Source organism: Stegostoma tigrinum, chromosome 8 (genome assembly GCF_030684315.1).
Source record: "Stegostoma tigrinum isolate sSteTig4 chromosome 8, sSteTig4.hap1, whole genome shotgun sequence".
Classification (NCBI taxonomy): Eukaryota; Metazoa; Chordata; class Chondrichthyes; order Orectolobiformes; family Stegostomatidae; genus Stegostoma; species Stegostoma tigrinum.
Genome location: NC_081361.1, coordinates 59,568,146 through 59,586,465, shown reverse-complemented (window position 1 = coordinate 59,586,465; position 18,320 = coordinate 59,568,146).

Sequence of the window (18,320 nt, the reverse complement as noted above, 5' to 3'; positions counted from 1 at the left end):
AAGAAATTACAAGTCAGTTAGTTTAACATGTGTCATTTGGAAATTGTTAAAATCCATTACAAGAACTTTGGAAAGTCAAAATATAATCCAGAAGAGAAGGCATGGTTTTATCAAGGGTAAATCATATTTGGCTAATTTTCTAGACTGTTTTGAAAAGGTAACAAGCCAGGTGGATGATGGGGATCTCATTGATATAGTATATATGGACTTCTGGAATGCATTTCATAAGGTGCTGTATAAAAAGTTAACAAACAAGATAAATTCACATGGTGTTGGGTAATTTTCTAACTTGGATAGAGGATTGGCTGACCAATGGAAAGCAGACTGTTGGGATAAATGGATCACTTCCTGATTGGAAAGACATAACCAGTGAGCGATCACAGGGGCAAAAATAGAAGTTGCTGGAAAGGCTCAGCAGGTCTGGTAGCATCTGTGAAGAAAGATTCAGAGTTAACGGGCAAGATTTATATGCATTTGGAAAGGTAAAGATTGATTAGGGATAGTCAAAGTGGCTTTATGCATTAGAAATTTTATCTCACTAACTTAATTGAGTTTATTGAAGAGGTAACAAAGAAAGTTAATGAAGGTAATGTGGTAGATTTGTCTAAAGAGACTTCAGCACAATGTTGAACAAGGATCCACAGATTAGTAAAGTTAGATCACATCAGATTTGGGGGATCTAGCCAATTCAATACTAAATTGGCTCAAAGGTGGGAGGCAGAGGGTCATGGTGGAGGGTTGCTTTACAGATTAGAAGCCTGTGACTAGTTGTGTGTAACGAGGAAGGTTTGTTGGGAATGAAAGAAACTCAGTTGATGCGTTGCCTCCCAGGTGCTAGGGTCCATGATGTCTGGAATCGTGTCTTTGGTTCCTGAAGGGAGAAGGTGACCAGACCCAAGTAGTGGTCCACATAGGTACCAACGACATAGGTTGAAAGAGGGATAGGGATGTAAGGCAGGATTTCAGGGAGCTAGAGTGGAAGCTGAGAGCTAGAACAAACAGAGCGGTTATCTCTGGCTTGTTACCTGTGCCACATGATAGCGAGGTGAAGAACAGGGAGAGATATCAGCTGAACATGTGGCTGCAGGGATGGTGAGGAGGGAGGGTTTCAGGTATATGGGGCTCATTCTGGGGAAGGTGGGACCACTACAAACAGGATGGTATCCACTTGAACCCAAGGGGTACTAATATCCCGGGCGGGAAATTTGCTAGTACTATTCGAGGGATGGGAAACTGAGGTATAGTTCTAGCACACAGGAGGATGAGATTAGGGAGGACATGGACAGGATCTCAGTGTCAAAGAATGTGCTGGCAGACAGCAAGTCGGTTTGAAGTGTGTCTACTTCGACGCCTGGAGTATCCGGAATAGGGTAGGTGAGCTTGCGGCATGGATAGGTATCTAGGACTCCGATGTTGTGGCCATTTCAGAGACATGGATAGCGCAAGGTCAGGAATGGATGTTGCAGGTTCCAGGGTTTAGATCTTTCAAACAAATCCGGGAAGGTGGTAAAAGAGGGGGAGGTGGGGCTTTGTTAGTCAAGGACAGTATAATGGTGGCTGAAAGAACTTTTAACGAAGACTTGTCTACTGAGGTGGTATGGGCTGAGATCAGAAACAGGAGAGGAGAGGTCACACTGCTGGGAGTTTTTTATAGACCTCTGCAAAGTTCCAGAGATGTGGAGGAGAGGATTGGCAAAATGATTCTGGGCAGGAGTGAAAGGAACAGGGTGTTCATTATGGGAGACTTGAACTTCCCCAACATTGACTGGAAAAGCTGTAACTCTAGTACATCAGATGGATCAGTTTTTGTCCAATGTGTGCAGGAGGGTTTCCTGACACAGTATGTCGAAGGGCCAACAAGAGGGGAGGCCACACTGGATCTGGTACTTGGTAATGAGCCAGGTCAGGTGTTTGATTTAGAGGTAGGTGAGCACTTTGGAGAGAGTGATCATAATTCGGTTACGTTTAGTTTAGTGATGGAAAGGGATAGGAGCATGCCACAGGGCAAGAGTTATAGATGGGGGAAGGGCAATTATAGTGCAATTAGGCAAGACTTGGGAGGCATAGAATCCGGCCACAAAATGCAAGGGATGGGGACAATCGAAATGTGGAGCTGGTTTAAGGAACAGATATTGCATGCCCTTGATAGGTATGTCCCTGTCAGGCAGGAAGGAAGTGATAAGGTAAGGGAACTGTGGTTTACGAAAAAAATTGTATCTCTTGTTAAGTGGAACAGGGAGGCTTATGTGACGTTGAGACGAGATGGTTCAGATGAGGCAATGGAGAGTTACAGATTAGCAAGGAAGGACATAAAGAGAGAGAGTTAAGAAGAGCAAGGAGGGGATATGAGCAGACGTTGGCAGGTAGAATAAAGGAGAACCCTAAAGTTTTCTATAGGCATGTGAGAAATAAGAGGATGATTAGGGTAGGAATAGGGCCAGTCAAAGACAGAAGTGGGAAGTTGTGTGTGGACCCTGTGGAGATCGGAGAGGTGCTAAATGAATATTTCTCATCTGTTTTCATTCAGGAAAAGGAGAATATTGTAGGGGAGAAGACTGAGTTACAGGCTACTCGAATTGAAAGGATTGAGGTTAGTAAGAAGGAGGTGTTATCAATTCTAGGAGGTGTGAACGTAGATAAATTCCCTGGGCTGGGTGGGATTTTTCCAAGGATTCTCTGGGAAGCTAGGGAGGAGATGGCGGAGACTTTGGCCTTGATCTTTGAGTCATCATTGTGTATAGGTTTAGTACCAGAGGACTGGAGGATTGCAAATGTTGTGCCCTTGTTCAAGAAGGGTAGTAGAGATGACTCAGGGTAATGATAAACCTGTGAGCCTTACATCAGTTGTAGGGAAAGTTTTGGAAAGGATTATAAGAGATTGGGTTTATAATCATCTAGCAAGCAACAATTTGAATGGAGATAGTCAATATGGATTCGTCAAGGGCAGGTCGTGTCTCACAAACCTCATTGAGTTTTTTGAGAAGGTGACCAAGCATGTGGATGAGGGTAGGGCAGTTGACATGGTGTACATAGACTTTAGTAAAGCCTTTGATAAGATTCCACATGGTAGGCTATTGGAGAAAATGTGGAGGCATGGGATTGAGTGAGATTTAGCAGTTTGGATTAGAAACTGGCTTTCTGTAAGAAGGCAACAAGTGGTGGTTGATGGAAAATATTCAGCCTGGAGTCTGGTTACTGGTGGTGTGCCTCAAGGATCTGTTTTGGAACCAGTGCTGTTTGTCATTTTTATAAATTGCTTGGACGCAGGCAGAGGTGGATGGGTTATTAAGTTTGCAGATGACACTAAAGTCGGTGTAGTGGTGGACAGTGTGGAAGAATGTTGCAGGTTGCAGGAAGACTTGGATAAACTGCAGAATTGAGCTGAAAGGTGGCAAATGGAGTTCAATGCAGATAAATGTGAGGTGATTCACTTTGGGAAGAATAATAGGAAGGCAGAATACTGGGTCAATGTAAAGATTCTTGGTAGTGTGGCTACGCAGAGGGATCTTGGTGTCCATGTACATAGATCCCTGAAAGTTGCCACCCAAGTTGATAGTGCTGTTAAGAAGGCTTATGGTGTGTTAGGTTTTATTGGTAGAGGGATTGAGCTCCAGAGCCATGATGTCATGCTGCAACTGCACAAAATGCTAGTGCGGCCTCCATTGGAGTATTGCATGCAGTTCTGGTTTCCCCATTACAGGAAGGATGTGGAAGCATTGGAAAAGGTGCAGAGGAGATTTACCAGGATGTTGCCTGGTCTGGAGCGAAGGCCTTATGAAGAAAGGTTAAGGGACTTGGGTCTGTTCTCATTGGAGAGAAGAAGGATAAGAGGGGATTTAATAAAGACATACAAGATGATTAGAGGATTAGATAGGGTGGACAGTGAGAGTCTTTTTTCCGAGGATGATGATGTCAGCTTGTACGAGGGGGCATGGCCTCAAATTGAGGGGCGATAGGTTCAAGACAGATGTCAGACACACGTTCTTTACTCAGAGTGGTAAGGGTGTGAAACATCCTGCCTGCCAATGTAGTTAACTCAGCCACATTAGGGGCATTTAAACAGTCCTTGGATAAGCATATGGATGATAATGGGATAGTGTAGGGGGATGGGCTTAGATTAGTTCACAGGTCAGTGCAACATCAAAGGCTGAAGGGCCTGTTCTGCGCTGTTGTGTTCTGTGTTCTGTGTTCTGTGTTCTGTGTTCAAACATCACCCAAACACCATTGTACTTTTCTAACCATCAATATAAAGAAGGTGGTCCATAATCTAACAAGATAAAGACAAGCCATGGATTAACAATCTAAAAAGCATGAATACCTACAAGTCTTGACGCACAGAAGTGATTGCATCAAAAGACAGACCACTTAGAATAATCAAGAATTTCAGCTGTGACCCAGTCCAGTTATAATGTGGCTTCATTTTTGGATCTCAACATCCACGGTGTGTTGAAATTCCACTGTGGTTTTCCTGAAAACGGAGTCTGAATAAGTGCTTATGGGCAACATCTCTGATGTAAATGTGTCAAAGGTACATCTTCTTTGCCTGATATTCCTGCTCTCTTCTTTCTCCTCTTTGTCTTTCTTCTCGCTTTATAGCTTCTGGATTCTTGGCATTGCAGAGTTGCAACATTATGAAGGATGTCGAAGACCACCAGGAAGTTTGAAACGCACTCTAGCAAGTATGGAAGGCTTCCTTTAATAATCAAAGCAGTGAAACAATTGCCTGGGTGAGGTGAGTTGCCTGTTCTATGATGTTTCTGCTCCCTTATAGATGGAATCGTTTGTCACCTGTTCAAGATTCAGCCCTTTCCCCCACTATGGAGTCAGCATCTGATTCTCTGTGGCAAATAAGAGACTAGTGCTGTGTAAATGGCTATTGCCAGGATAATGTGCAATCACTGAAATTAGGAATATATTATGAATATTTGAACAGTAACTATAATGTTTATTGAATGGAAGTTCTTGCAGGTCCTGAACTTTTTCCATTTGATATTTGGGGTCCAGCTATATACAGTGATTGGCTCCCTGTACCATCAGAAGTTTGACTATCCTTCCAAGCCACCCTGTTACTTTCTCATCTGGTTTGTCTCTGCTGAAGGAGAAAGTGACATTCCTTCATTTTCTGGGCTAGCTGGCATGAATGACCACTAGAATGCTCCAGTGCATAACATATTGAAAAACATTTGAGATATCATTCATTGCACAAATGTGACCAAAATGATGAATAATGGTGATGTGATGGATCTTTACCGGCGTGTTCTATTGCAACCTAATTGATTTCAGTCATACTGGTAGAAATCATATCATTCACAGAATATCTCGCCTCAGCATCTCATGCTCTTACAAAATGGATGGTCATACAACAGGGCTGAAATCAAGTTGAAATCCCATGCTGCTCATTGCCCTTTCTAAACAAAATAAGTTGGAAGGCAAAAGACAGCAATATTTCCCTTTGAAAGAGGGTGCAAGCTGAAACTTATTTCAAAGGGAAATATTGCTGTGTTTTGCCTTCCAACTTATTTTGTTTAGAAAGGGCACTGAGCAACATGGGATTTCAACTTGATTTCAGTCCCATTATATGACCATCCATTTTGTAAGAGCATGAGATGCTGAGGTGAGATATTCTATGAATGATTGATTTCAGTCATACTGGTAGCAACCATATTAGGCTGCAATAGGACACACCAGTAAAGATCCATCACATGACCATTATCAATCATTTTGGTTACATCCTCATAGAATTTTATTTAAATTTGCTCAACTTATCCTGGCCTCCTTAATCTCAAGATTATTCAAAATTATTTCCCTCTATTTTGTTTAAGTTTTCTGAAGTTGCTTCCTTAATAATGTATGTCAATATTTATTGTACTTTAAATGTAAATCTAAGAAGCCTATAATTCCTTATATTCTATTTTGGCCCTTTTATAAAAATGGCTTACCTATTTCTCAAGTTACTCGTGTGTTTAGTAAATTCCAAAACAATTGCCCCATTAATATTGATTTTTATGTGTTGTATCTGTATAACTGCTGAACAGGGCAGAACACCAGTTGCATCAATAACAGATTTGAACCATAAAAGCTGAAAGAACTGTGGATACTGGAACTCTGAAACAAAAATAGAAATTGCTAGAAAGGCTCAGCAGCTCTGGGAGCATCTGTTGAGAGAAGTCAGAGTTAACTTTTTGGGTTCAGTCACCCTTCCTCAGTTATGTTTTGTTTCAGATTTCTACCATATTATTTTACCAAAATTTTTAACCAACCTTTCACAACACATCTTTGGTCTTGAACCTAGACCTTCCAGACAAGGGTAAGGACTTTGTTTCTTAATCAACTTGTTCAAAGATGTTATTACATACCTTTGGAACAGGTGGTACTAAAACCTAGGTTTCCAGGTTCAGAAGAAGGTACGTTGCCACTACACCACTAGTGCCCTTAACATTGTTAGCCTTAGTGAAGAATCTTGAGCTTAAGTGAAGATGACCTCACTAAATTCTACACATGCACCATTGAAAGCACACTGTCCAGGTGCATAATGGCCTGGTGTGGCAACTGCTCTGCCCAGGACTGTAAGAAACTACAGAAGGTGGAGTGCGCAGCCTAGGCCATCATGGAAGCCAGACTTCCATCCATGGACTCCATTTATACAGCTCAGTACCACAGAAAGGCCACCAACATCATCAAAAACCCATCGCACCCTGGCAATGACCTCCTACAAACTATTTTTTCAGGCAGAAGATGCAGAAGCCTGAACACATGCATGAACATGCATGTTCAGGAACAGCTTCTTCCTGGCCATTTTGAATGGACTTTCTAGCCTCAAATAATGCTGATCTTGTCAACATTGATCTCGCCTAGTGCACGCTGAATGCAATGAAAACTGTATGCCTCTGTTTTGATCTGTACATCCTTTGCACCACTCGTAAATAAAGCTTTTCACTGTATTTTGGTACATGTGATAACAAATAAATACATAAATACATAAATAAATAAATAAATCATTATTTGTCAGTCAGTCATTCTTTTTCAGTTGGTCAATGAAATGAGAATCTTTGGTTACTACTTGAGTAAAATTGGTGATCTTTAAGAGATATAAACGACTATAAAAGCAGTGAAACAAACAAATGTTGAAATGAAGATAACAATGTGGGAAGCTGGATGAACACAGCAGGCCAAGCAGCATCTCAGGAGCACAAAAGCTGACGTTTCGGGCCTAGACCCTTCATCAGAGAGGGGGTTGGGGAGAGGGTTCTGGAATAAATAGGGAGAGAGAGGGAGGCGGACCGAAGATTTAGAGAAAAGAAGATAGGTGGAGAGGAGAGTATAGGTGGGGAGGTAAGGAGGGGATAGGTCAGTCCAGGGAAGACAGACAGGTCAAGGAGGTGGGATGAGGTTAGTAGGAGGAAATGGAGGTGTGGCTTGAGGTGGGAGGAAGGGATGGGTGAGAGGAAGAACAGGTTAGGGAGGCGGAGACAGGCTGGGCTGGTTTTGGGATGCAGTGGGGGCAGGGGACGAGCTGGGCTGGTTTTGGGATGCAGTGGGGGAGGGGAGATTTTGAAGCTTGTGAAGTCCACATTGATATCATTGGGCTGCAGGGTTCCCAAGTGGAATATGAGTTGCTGTTCCTGCAACCTTCGGGTGGCATCATTGTGGCACTGCAGGAGGACCATGATGGACATGTCGTCTGAGGAATGGGAGGGGGAGTTAAATTGGTTCGCGACTGGGAGGTGCAGTTGTTTATTGCAAACCGAGCAGAGGTGTTCTGCAAAGCGATCCCCAAGCCTCCACTTGGTTTCCCCAATGTAGAGGAAGCCACACCAGATACAATGGATACAGTACACCACATTGGCAGATGTGCAGGTGAACATCTGCTTCATATGGAAAGTCATCTTGGGGCCTGGGATAGGGGTGAGGGAGGAGGTGTGGGGGCAAGTGTAGCACTTCCTGCGGTTGCAGGGGAAGGTGCCGGGTGTGGTGGAGTTGGAGGGGAGTGTGGAGCAAACAAGGGAGTCATGGAGAGAGTGGTCTCTCCGGAAGGCAGACAAGGGTGGGGATGGAAAAATGTTTTGGGTGGTGGGGTCGGACTGTAGATGGCGGAAGTGTCGGAGGATGATGCGTTGTATCCGGACGTTGGTGGGATGGTGTGTGAGAATGAGGGGGATCCTCTTGGGGTGGTTGTGGCAGGGGCGGGGTGTGAGGGATGTGTTGCGGGAAGTGCGGGAGACGCGGTCAACGGCGTTCTCAACCACTGCGGGGGGAAAGTTGTGGTCCTTGAAGAACTGGGACATCTGGGATGTGTGGGAGTGGAATGCCTCATCCTGGGAGCACATGCGGTGGAGGCGGAGGAATTGGGAATGTGGTATACTGTATCCATTGTACCCGGTGTGGCTTCCTCTACATTGGGGAAACCAAACAGAGGCTTGGGGACCGCTTTGCAGAACACCTCCGCTCGATTCGCAATAAACAATTGCACCTCCCAGTCGCGAACCATTTTAACTCCCCCTCCCATCCCTCAGACGACATGTCCATCACGGTCCTCCTGCAGTGCCACAATGATGCCACCCGAAGGTTGCAGGAACAGCAACTCATATTCCACTTGGGAACCCCGTAGCCCAATGGTATCAATGTGGACTTCACAAGCTTCAAAATCTCCCCTTCCCCCACTGCATCCCAAAACCAGCCCAGCTCATCCCCTGCCCCCACTGCATCCCAAAACCAGCCCAGCCTGTCTCCGCCTCCCTAACCTGTTCTTCCTCTCACCCATCCCTTCCTCCCACCTCAAGCATTTCCTCCTATTAACCTCATCCCACCTTCTTGACCTGTCTGTCTTCCCTGGACTGACCTATCCCCTCCCTACCTCCCCACCTATACTCTCCTCTCCACCTATCTTCTTTTCTCTAAATCTTCGGTCCGCCTCCCCCTCTCTCCCTATTCATTCCAGAACCCTCTCCCCAACCCCCTCTCTGATGAAGGGTCTAGGCCCGAAACGTCAGCTTTTGTGCTCCTGAGATGCTGCTTGGCCTGCTGTGTGCATCCAACTTCACACTTTGTTACCTTGGATTCTCCAGCATCTGCAGTTCCCATTATCACTGATATAAATGTTGAAATGAATGTCATTTTTCAATTCTTTGTATATTGAAGCACACAAATTGACAAATTGCTAAAGAAAATCTATTGCACAGGTATAGAACCTAATCCAAAAAGCTAAAGATGTTGATCATGATCTTAGCAGGGCAGAAATAGAAGGTCAAATATGAAGGGACATTAGAAACCTTCACCTGTTATTATTTGGATGAATGTCCTCCATATATACCCAAGTAGAGAACCATGCAGAAGAATAGTGTAATTTGCCAGAATTATACCATGTTTAAATTATTAAATTATGAGGACAGGTTACAAAAGTTTTGTTTCCTTTCCCTTGAATTTATGTCTTCGGAACGTAAAAGGAATTCAATAGGATAGATGCAATTATTTCCGATGCTGAGGGAGTCTGAAAGTATCTTATAATTAACAATGTTATAATTTACTTAGACCATTTTGGAGTGAAAATAAGTTGTTTTGACCCAAAGGGGTGACAGAGACCCAGAATACTTCAATCACATACTTCCCTCCCCCATTCCCCATCATCCAAAAGGCTGCAGCTGGTCTGTTGGTAGAAACTCTGAAGTCTGAAATTTTTAAGTAAGGCTATCAGGGATAAAGATCAAAGGCAGTTAAAATGAGCTGAGGTTCGGATCAACCATGATCTAATTGATTACTTAAGCACAAGGCACTGAATTATCTCCTCCAGTTTCTATGTTCTCTATGATGATTAAGGGCAAGAATTGGATTGTTATTGTCTACTAATATAATAATCTTTCAATATCTATTCTTCCCAAAAATTATTACTTATTTTAGATAGATGCCAATTTCTCTTTAGACTTCAAAGATGTCAGAATCCTGACTCTTAATGACAATGTCCTAAATCTGTCAGGAATAGCTGTTTTTAATAGCATTATAAGTGTAGAATGAAACTTGAAGCATGACTGGTAGCAGCCTTACCTTTCAAATAGACTGACGGATGGTATCCTCATATAATATTTCTATCCAAGTTCCATTTATGATCACACAGTAACTGAATACTGCTCACTTACATATTTCTAACAACTCCAGTATCTATGGGCTATTTGTTATTTTAAGCCAGCTTCAAAATTGAGAAACCAGTGATCATTACATGCTTGAGCTGATCATTTGCAAAGTTGTCTTAGATGACTAAAGTATTATTTAAATTGCATGAATCATTTTGACGCTATTGGTCTCTGCTGATGTGTCATTGTACCTTAAAGCTGCTGTTGCAGAGCAGAGTTTAAACAATTCCTTGTGCCGTATCAAAGCTTTCTCATAATATCGCACAAGTATGACTTTCATTATGGCAATGAATAGGCATCAAGTTATGGGCTTGAAGAATTACAGTTCCCTACACACATTCAACACATGAACTGATCATGTAACTATAACTTTTTTTTGGGTGGGTTATCTTGTGCCAAGTGATATTCTATTAGAAGCTTGTGGAAAAAAGCCCTATGTAACTAAACACAACTTTATCTCTCTAATATGAGCAGATAATTTCTTCATGTTTTATCACTAAATTTGATTGCTAATGTTACTTTTGATTGTTTTTACTACCAATATTACAGCTGACCTGCTTTAAAAACTTTTTTCAATTGTTAATGGAGAACTACCGGAGTTCTGTAGAAATTAAGAATGTGCAGGGCCATTTCTACAGTGTGGGTTATTTTGATATGTTTGTGGAAGGGTGATTTGCTGCAAATGTTGTTTGCAAAGCTCTGCAATGGAACTATCTTAATCAGATTCCCCATCACAAGATAGCGTGTTCTAGATTGAATCAATTAGCAGGAACGTCTTTATGGCAGTGTTAAAACATTCAGTAGAAGCATTGTTAAAACATTCAGTAGAAAAGCTGAGTTGAGTTCAATAGTCAAGGGTCATTGAATTAGAATTAAAATCCCTTCAGTGTGGAAACAGGCCCTTCAGCCCAACAAGTCCACACCAAACCTCAGTGCATCCCACCCAGATCCATTCCTCCTATAACCCACCTAAGCTACACAGCCTGAAAACTATGGGCAATTTAGCATGGCCAATCCACTTAATCTGCACATCTTTGGACTGTGGGAGGAAACCAGAGCACCCGGACGAAACCCTTGCAGACATGGGGAGAATTTGCCAACTCCACACAGACAGACACCCAAGGTTGGAATTGAACCTGGGCCCCTGGTGCTGTGAGGCAGCAGTGCTAACCACCTTGCCACCCCTAAGTGAGGCTTTCTGAGGCTCAGCACTAAACTGACCAGGAAATAGGCTTCATCCAGATTTGAACTTGGATCACAGCACTCAGAAACCAGTGCGCTCACCATTACACCATGGTAACCAGACCAAACAGTCCAACAATAAGCATACTTTTCATGGCAGTCTGCACCTGGTCAGGTATTTTAGCAGTGGCTGGTAGTTGCATGTTGTAGATTCCTCCTCAAAGCCATATACTATTCAGGCAATGTGACATACCATCAAATTATTCCACAAAGCATGACAATGAATTATCAAAGAAAATTCATAAGCAGACATCAAGATGTTTGATACCCCTTACAAGCAGTGGAAAGGATACTCAAGAAGATTACTTGACCTTCACAAGTTGCAATTATAGGTAAACTATAACATCTCACTTATGTTCAATGATTTAGTGTGCACTCCCAAACAAAGCCATGCCTTCCCTGAATGGATATATCTGTGAAGGTGTTTGCCACCTTTGGAGTGGATGGCACAGGATGTAATAAACGTTACAGTGAAACTGTGCAGCAAACTCTGCTTTCTCCTCCTTCTGGCATCTGCAGAACTGTAAAACTGCTTTGCAGTGCATTGTGTTCTTCGAAATGTAACTGTCAATGATAGGAGATTCAAATACTTTTATTTGTGAGCAAAGAAATAAGTCAGCTTTAAAAATAAGCAATGCAAAGCTAAGTTAAACTGGTGAAAGACATAACTTTTCCCTCTCCCAAATCCTCTATTGGTTTCAATCCCATGATAGTTATGGATTGTAGCTTTGGTGGCCCCTGCTCTTATCTGAAAAATTACCTCCTCTGATAAAAGCAACCTGTGTGAGATAATGAATCTGACCAAAATGTCCAGAAAAAAGCAATATGTCTGTGTGTGCAAGTACAGCTGTAAGGATCCATGAGTTGACATGGTAATTAAACCCTAATATTTATCCCTTTTAATGACCAACAAGGCAGCATTGTAAAAAGAGAAGCAACAAAATGTACATGCTTTTGTATTAAATAAAATCAATCATTTTCACGTACCTTGATTATTCCTTTCGGCTGCCATAACCAGGTTCAACAAAAAATCTAAGCAATGCAATGCATTAAGAGGTTGTGATATGTTTACGTGATGACAAACTTCCTTCTAGTTTTGGGACAGACTTTAGATTGTATTGATATCCATGCTGCTTTTTTATTACTGGACTGTCCTTCCTTTTGGTAAAGATGAACTTCACTGTGGGACTTCCAACAGCAGCCTGTTACTACATAGTTCAAATTCACAAACAAACTGCATCCTTTCCAATTCCTCATCTTTCCACACGAGACTTACCATTCTGAACCCTGTGAGCTTTAATCACTGTTCCAAATATCTGACTCTTCTTTTGCCATGTTTCTGTCAGAAAGATTTTCTTTGTTACCTCTGAAACGTTAGGCGTCCATCAACCCTAGTCTAACAGTTCTCGGTAGACCCACATAACTCATTGCCTGAATGGCTCTCTTGATCCATCCTGACTCTAGAAAGCATTAATTGAATTGGTGGTCCAATCAAAGTAGGGAGTACCTGGCTGGGGACATGAGGAGGTCACTGCCCCACGTTCTACACACTATCAACCCCCAAACATCCTTCTCCACCATCTTCTCCAGCCACTATATGTTTGTGATCCATGTTTGCAGATCCTGGAATAAGGGGAAATCTAGTCCATTATCAGTCAGAGAGTGAAAATCCAATTGGAGAACATGTGTCTTTTTTGAAAGATAGAGCTGGTCAGCTGCAGGTTTCAACTGTGAAGAGGCATACCGAAGTTGAGGTTCGAGCTTCATTAGAATGAATCTAGCAAACTCTAGATGCCAATTATATGTCTCAAGGCAGTTTGGGGTAAAAATATCAGCTGCTAGGACATGATCAGCAACTGCAGATTAATCCTGAGTTTGAGCAGGTGAGATCTAGGGTCTACGTTGACCCATCAAAAGTAAAGTACTATTTTTAAAATGTCCAGAGGGGAATGCTCCTCCTGGCCCCAATAATATAATTTAACAGAGATAGTAGGAACTGCAGATGCTGGAGAATCTGAGATAACAAGGTGTAGAACTAGATGAACACAGCAGGCCAAGCAACATCAAAGGAGCAGGTAGGCTGACGTTTCAGGCCTAGGCCCTTCTGTAGGCCCAAAACGTCAGCCTTCCTGCTCCTCTGATGTTTCCTGGCCTGCTGTGTTCATCCAGCTCTACACCTTGTTATCTAATATAATTTAACACTTGCCTTTCCAGGTAGGGTTACAAACCTTTTGTGTTTTGAATGTATCCTGGATTGAGTGATTGGTGACATGGGTGCTACTGATGACATTTCAGGACAGATGAGTATTCTTTGCATAATTTTCAAATGTGCAGCATCCTGGTTGACAATATTAAATCTTTTGGGTCCACAGGAAACCTGCATGGAGGCAGGAAGCCTGGGAAATTGGGTGTCTTGTTGACAGACAGATACCCAATGGGCTCCCAACCAGAAATCACTTGGTCAAAGGCAGCAAGGTCCATGAGTACCTTTCTATTCTGCCACCATTTAATACCTTTAAGTGGTCAATTTAAGACCACTTAAGTACCTATTCATACTTAGGCTGTAACTTTTTTTGATCCAGAAAAATTAAGGTGGCCTACACAACTGGTAAACTGCTGCAGGCATTGAGAAGGGGGAGTTCCTCAATCTGCATTAATCTGTGCATGATCAAGGGTGTGGATTCGGAAGCAGTCGTTGAAAATATTTCTTGCATCTATCTCCTTTGGCTGCTGATCAATAGTGTGCAATATTCAAAATCTTGAAAGCATCTAACTGTCCCATGAAAACTCTATAGAAATGTTTGTATCACATCTTTTGTACTTCTAAACAGAGGGTGCTTTTCTATGGCTGTAGTACCTTCAGCCCTCACTGCTTTTCCCTTCACCTTATCATTTACTGTGATGCACCACAGCTCAACTCCAGGACAGCAGGACCAAATGTTCTAGTGACTAGAACATACCATTCATAACTCTTCCTTTGTGTGCCCATCTAATTTGTTGTCAAATCTCAGGTTCTTTGCATACTGTTAGCATGACATTGTTCAATTGTTTGTGTGTCTTTCCCAGGCTACCCAGTTTCTTTCAAATTTCAAAATTCATCTGGTATAGTGTGAGCAGGATGATTTTATTCTGCACTCTGATAAACAGGTTTTAGATACATATTTATGGTTGTAGAGATTTATTTCTTGTTCTCTTGCTTATCTGAATGGTTGTGCAAATTTTTTTGTTGAGAAACTGTCACGTCCAGTCAATTCGTGCAAATATATGGTTCATGCCTGGTTGACTCCTTAAACTCATCATCATCTTCCAGACTAGGAGTGTTTTGGTTTATTTTGCTTCTCATTCACCCTTTGTTCTGCCTTTCATATCTTAATTTCTTACTATCTTCTTCCTTTGTTCTTCATCTTATTATCCAGTGATTTGGCTTTCTGCAAGAAGTAGTTTGATCCCTCGTTTCCTCCATCTGAGAGCTCATTTCCACAACTCTTGCACATTTTTCTCTTTGTCAGCTGTGACTTTTTCTGTTGCTGCTTCACTGGATTGACCCTAATGCCTTTCTTTTGACTTAAGTGAAAGCTAATCATTTGAGTCATCAACATCTTTGTCTGTCTACTCATAGCTTCATGTGCACTGGTAGTTATTTTTGTACTTAAGGGTGTGCAGAGTCCCAAAGCAGCCAATCTAGCAAGCTTTCATCTGTCATTGAAGTTATAGTTTCTGGCTGCATTTTTCAAGAAATTGTCAGCAGGTTCACCTTATTCCAGCCTCAGGCCTCAAAATTCACATTGGTAAATCCGATTACTTAATTTAGCTGGAGGTATGAACTTTTCAAAAGTATGGTCTTAGGTTTTTTGCTGTCATTTTCACTCAGCTCACAGTCATTCAATAAATTTAAGCTTTCTTTTCAGCCCATGGAAGGATGTAGCTTGACCCTCCCTCTTCAACAACGCCTTCAAGAAAGCAACTGCATTCGTCTGCACTATCCTTTAAACTTCAAGTTTTTAGGATTTAAGGAATCAGCTTTGATTTTTTTCCAAGTAAAACCTTTAATTCCTAACAGATCTGAGTGCTTAAGACTTGGGGAAAAATAAACGAAGAGAGTTTACAAATACATTCACCATTCAAGTATTGATCAAATAGAGACAATAAATCAAATTGCAATGAAGAGAAAGAGGGAAGTTGATTCGCAGACAGGCAGCTTGGTGTTTTCTTGTATTATGTCTAGAAGTGCAAGAGAATTGTTACAAAGGCTTCTCAACTCTGCGCTGAAATTCATTAAAATCTTTGAAAAGAACTTAGCTTCGATTTCTTGGTTAGTGACAAAACAATGGCGTTCATTGCTGACACCAGAAGAAGACACTACAACTGTCTAATGAGCTGTATGGAGAAGGTTTCTCCTTTCCGGCAGTGAATTTGAATTTGGTACCAAGTCAAGGGGATCTCCAAGGATTGAATGTAATGCCACTGTGCCACCAACCAGAACGAAGGTAGATCCCAACCATAATCTTTTCTGAGACTCCCAATTAAATGGTCATCAAGATTTCAGGGTTTCTGCACTTTTAAAAGGCCAAGATCCCACCTCTAAGCACTGCTTGCCAATCAGTGGGCTGGCAGACCCTCCATCCCTGCAGTCACACCGAAAGTGATTGCCCACTGTTGGAAGAGGAATAGCACCCAACCCTGTGTTCCCTGCTGAAGTTACAATCTCTCCTAACATCTTCCCAAATTCCACCCAACATGCTCTGCATCAAGCAGGCCAAATTGTCAATTACAATTGAAGATTTTCACAGACAGTAAACAGGAAAATCAAATACACAAATTATCATTCACTTTTTATAGATGTTGTAGAGATTGAAGTAACAATTGGAACACTTGTATTAAGAAGAGAAATATCAGGAATAAATAAACTGTAAAACATCATTATATTGAAAAAGGAGAAATGACATTACCTAAAAATACAATTCAGTTTTCCGAATCCATGAAGCTTGTTCTGAAATGGTTCAGACCCATCCTATCGTTATAAACTCAGTTACAATTCATTCACAAGGTGTAACCTTTCTGTTTCTTTGATGTTGAGTGCAAAAAGGGATTACCAGTTCAGTAGTTTCTAAAGATTGTTGTTTATTTGTGAGGGCATCAACAGTATACGCTGTGAAGGAGAACGGGATCACTAACATTCAACTTTTGGATTTCTGCATGTAATTCTTCAGTTGCGGATGCCAGAAGTTGTTTCAAGTTTCAAAGGGTAATGATGATGAACACTGTCAACTTCTTTGCAATTTCAATTACAAAATCTGAGACCCGGTGTTATTGCATTCATTGAATGGAAGATCACCTGAAATAGTTATTCTAACAGTTAAACATTTTCTGACCAGTTTTGATTAGTACAATAAAGAGACAGAATGAAATCAGAGACATCTATACACAGGGGAGTGCATTTGCATTTCTTGCAAATTTTCCCATAATTTTTTTTGAATCCTAGAAAAAGGGATAATACAGTGTCCAAACTATAAATTGTTAAAGGGTCCGACCCATGATGCCATGTGGTGGTTGAATGCCTTTTAAAAAGTATTTGTTTACTTTCGTGCCAATCAGTCACAGTGGGATCTTATATTGTACAGCTGCAAACATTTCATTAAGCTTTTCATGTTCACTCATGTCCAAAGATTTCGTGTCAGAGCCTGCATCATTGTACACATATACACCAATATTTATGTAAACACCTGTTAAATGTGCAATGTTTCTGTCTCTGCAAGTGAAATAACAGCCAACACACAAGCAAGAAGATTTGATTATGGAAAGCAATTTAGGGGATAGGTTTCAATTTCTTTCTGGCCATCTCATTTATATTTTAAGTATGCCTTTTGCTGTCTTGACAGACTGGTTGCATACCAACAAGATTTGCTCTGAGCTATCCAAACTGTTACTGCTCAGTGAATCTCAGGAGTGATGCGTACATACATCAGCTGCTGATAAATCCAAGTTAGCAGTGGACACTCCACTTGTCCATGACAATATTTTCCCATGACATTATGACAGCATTTCCCCAAAGAGGGCAGAGGTCTGACACTTCTCAAACTGGCTGAGGGGATCAGATTGTGGTTTAACATGACTGATCGGGGTTCAGCTGGTTCCTGCAGGGAGAAGGAAGAAACAAGCAGTGCCCTTGCACTTTAATTGGCTTTTTTGTTTGTTCACAGTTGCTTTTAATGTGGACAAATCTCCATGAGAAAACAAAAATTAGCACCTGTTAGGACAACTTAACCTTCAGAAAAGGGCAAATACACTTAGGGTGGCTGGGCGGTGAGCAAGGATAAGCTCTTCTGTGGATTTCTGCAAGCAGTGCATTTTATTCAAGGCCTACAGCCACAGGCCTCAGTGTACACTGAATCTCTTATTGAGAAATGTGAGGAATGAATAGCACACATTGTCCCACAGCTTTGATATATCAGTCAGTTCCCTCACTGACAGACTTGTTAATCTGTCAGTGTTGCCTTTTCAAAAGACAAACACGGCAGATAAATTTAGAGACTAGCCACATCCCCTCCCATAGGAAGTCTCACCACATGGGCAATTCTTTTGGTCAAAGAAAACAGCAAACTAATTTATAGGGTAAATCATTTTGACTTATCTTAAAGGGTAGCATGATGTTAAGTGGCAGTTTCACTGAAGCATAGTAATGAGTCAACCAGTTAAACTGTTTTCTTTCTCACCATGTAGAAACAACTAGTCAGAAGGACATGTGTGCCTTAATTTAATTTACTAAGATCATTTTAACGATCTCACAGCTGAGAGTTTATGATGCTGCTGTAAATACCTGAAGAGTAGCTTTAAGCGACTGTGGCAGGAATTGCTGTCTATTTACAGATTTGTTAATCATGCCTTCTCAGAAACATGTCAACAGTATATAATGTGTGTTAACCCTCAATGCATTATTCAGATGTTCCAAATGAT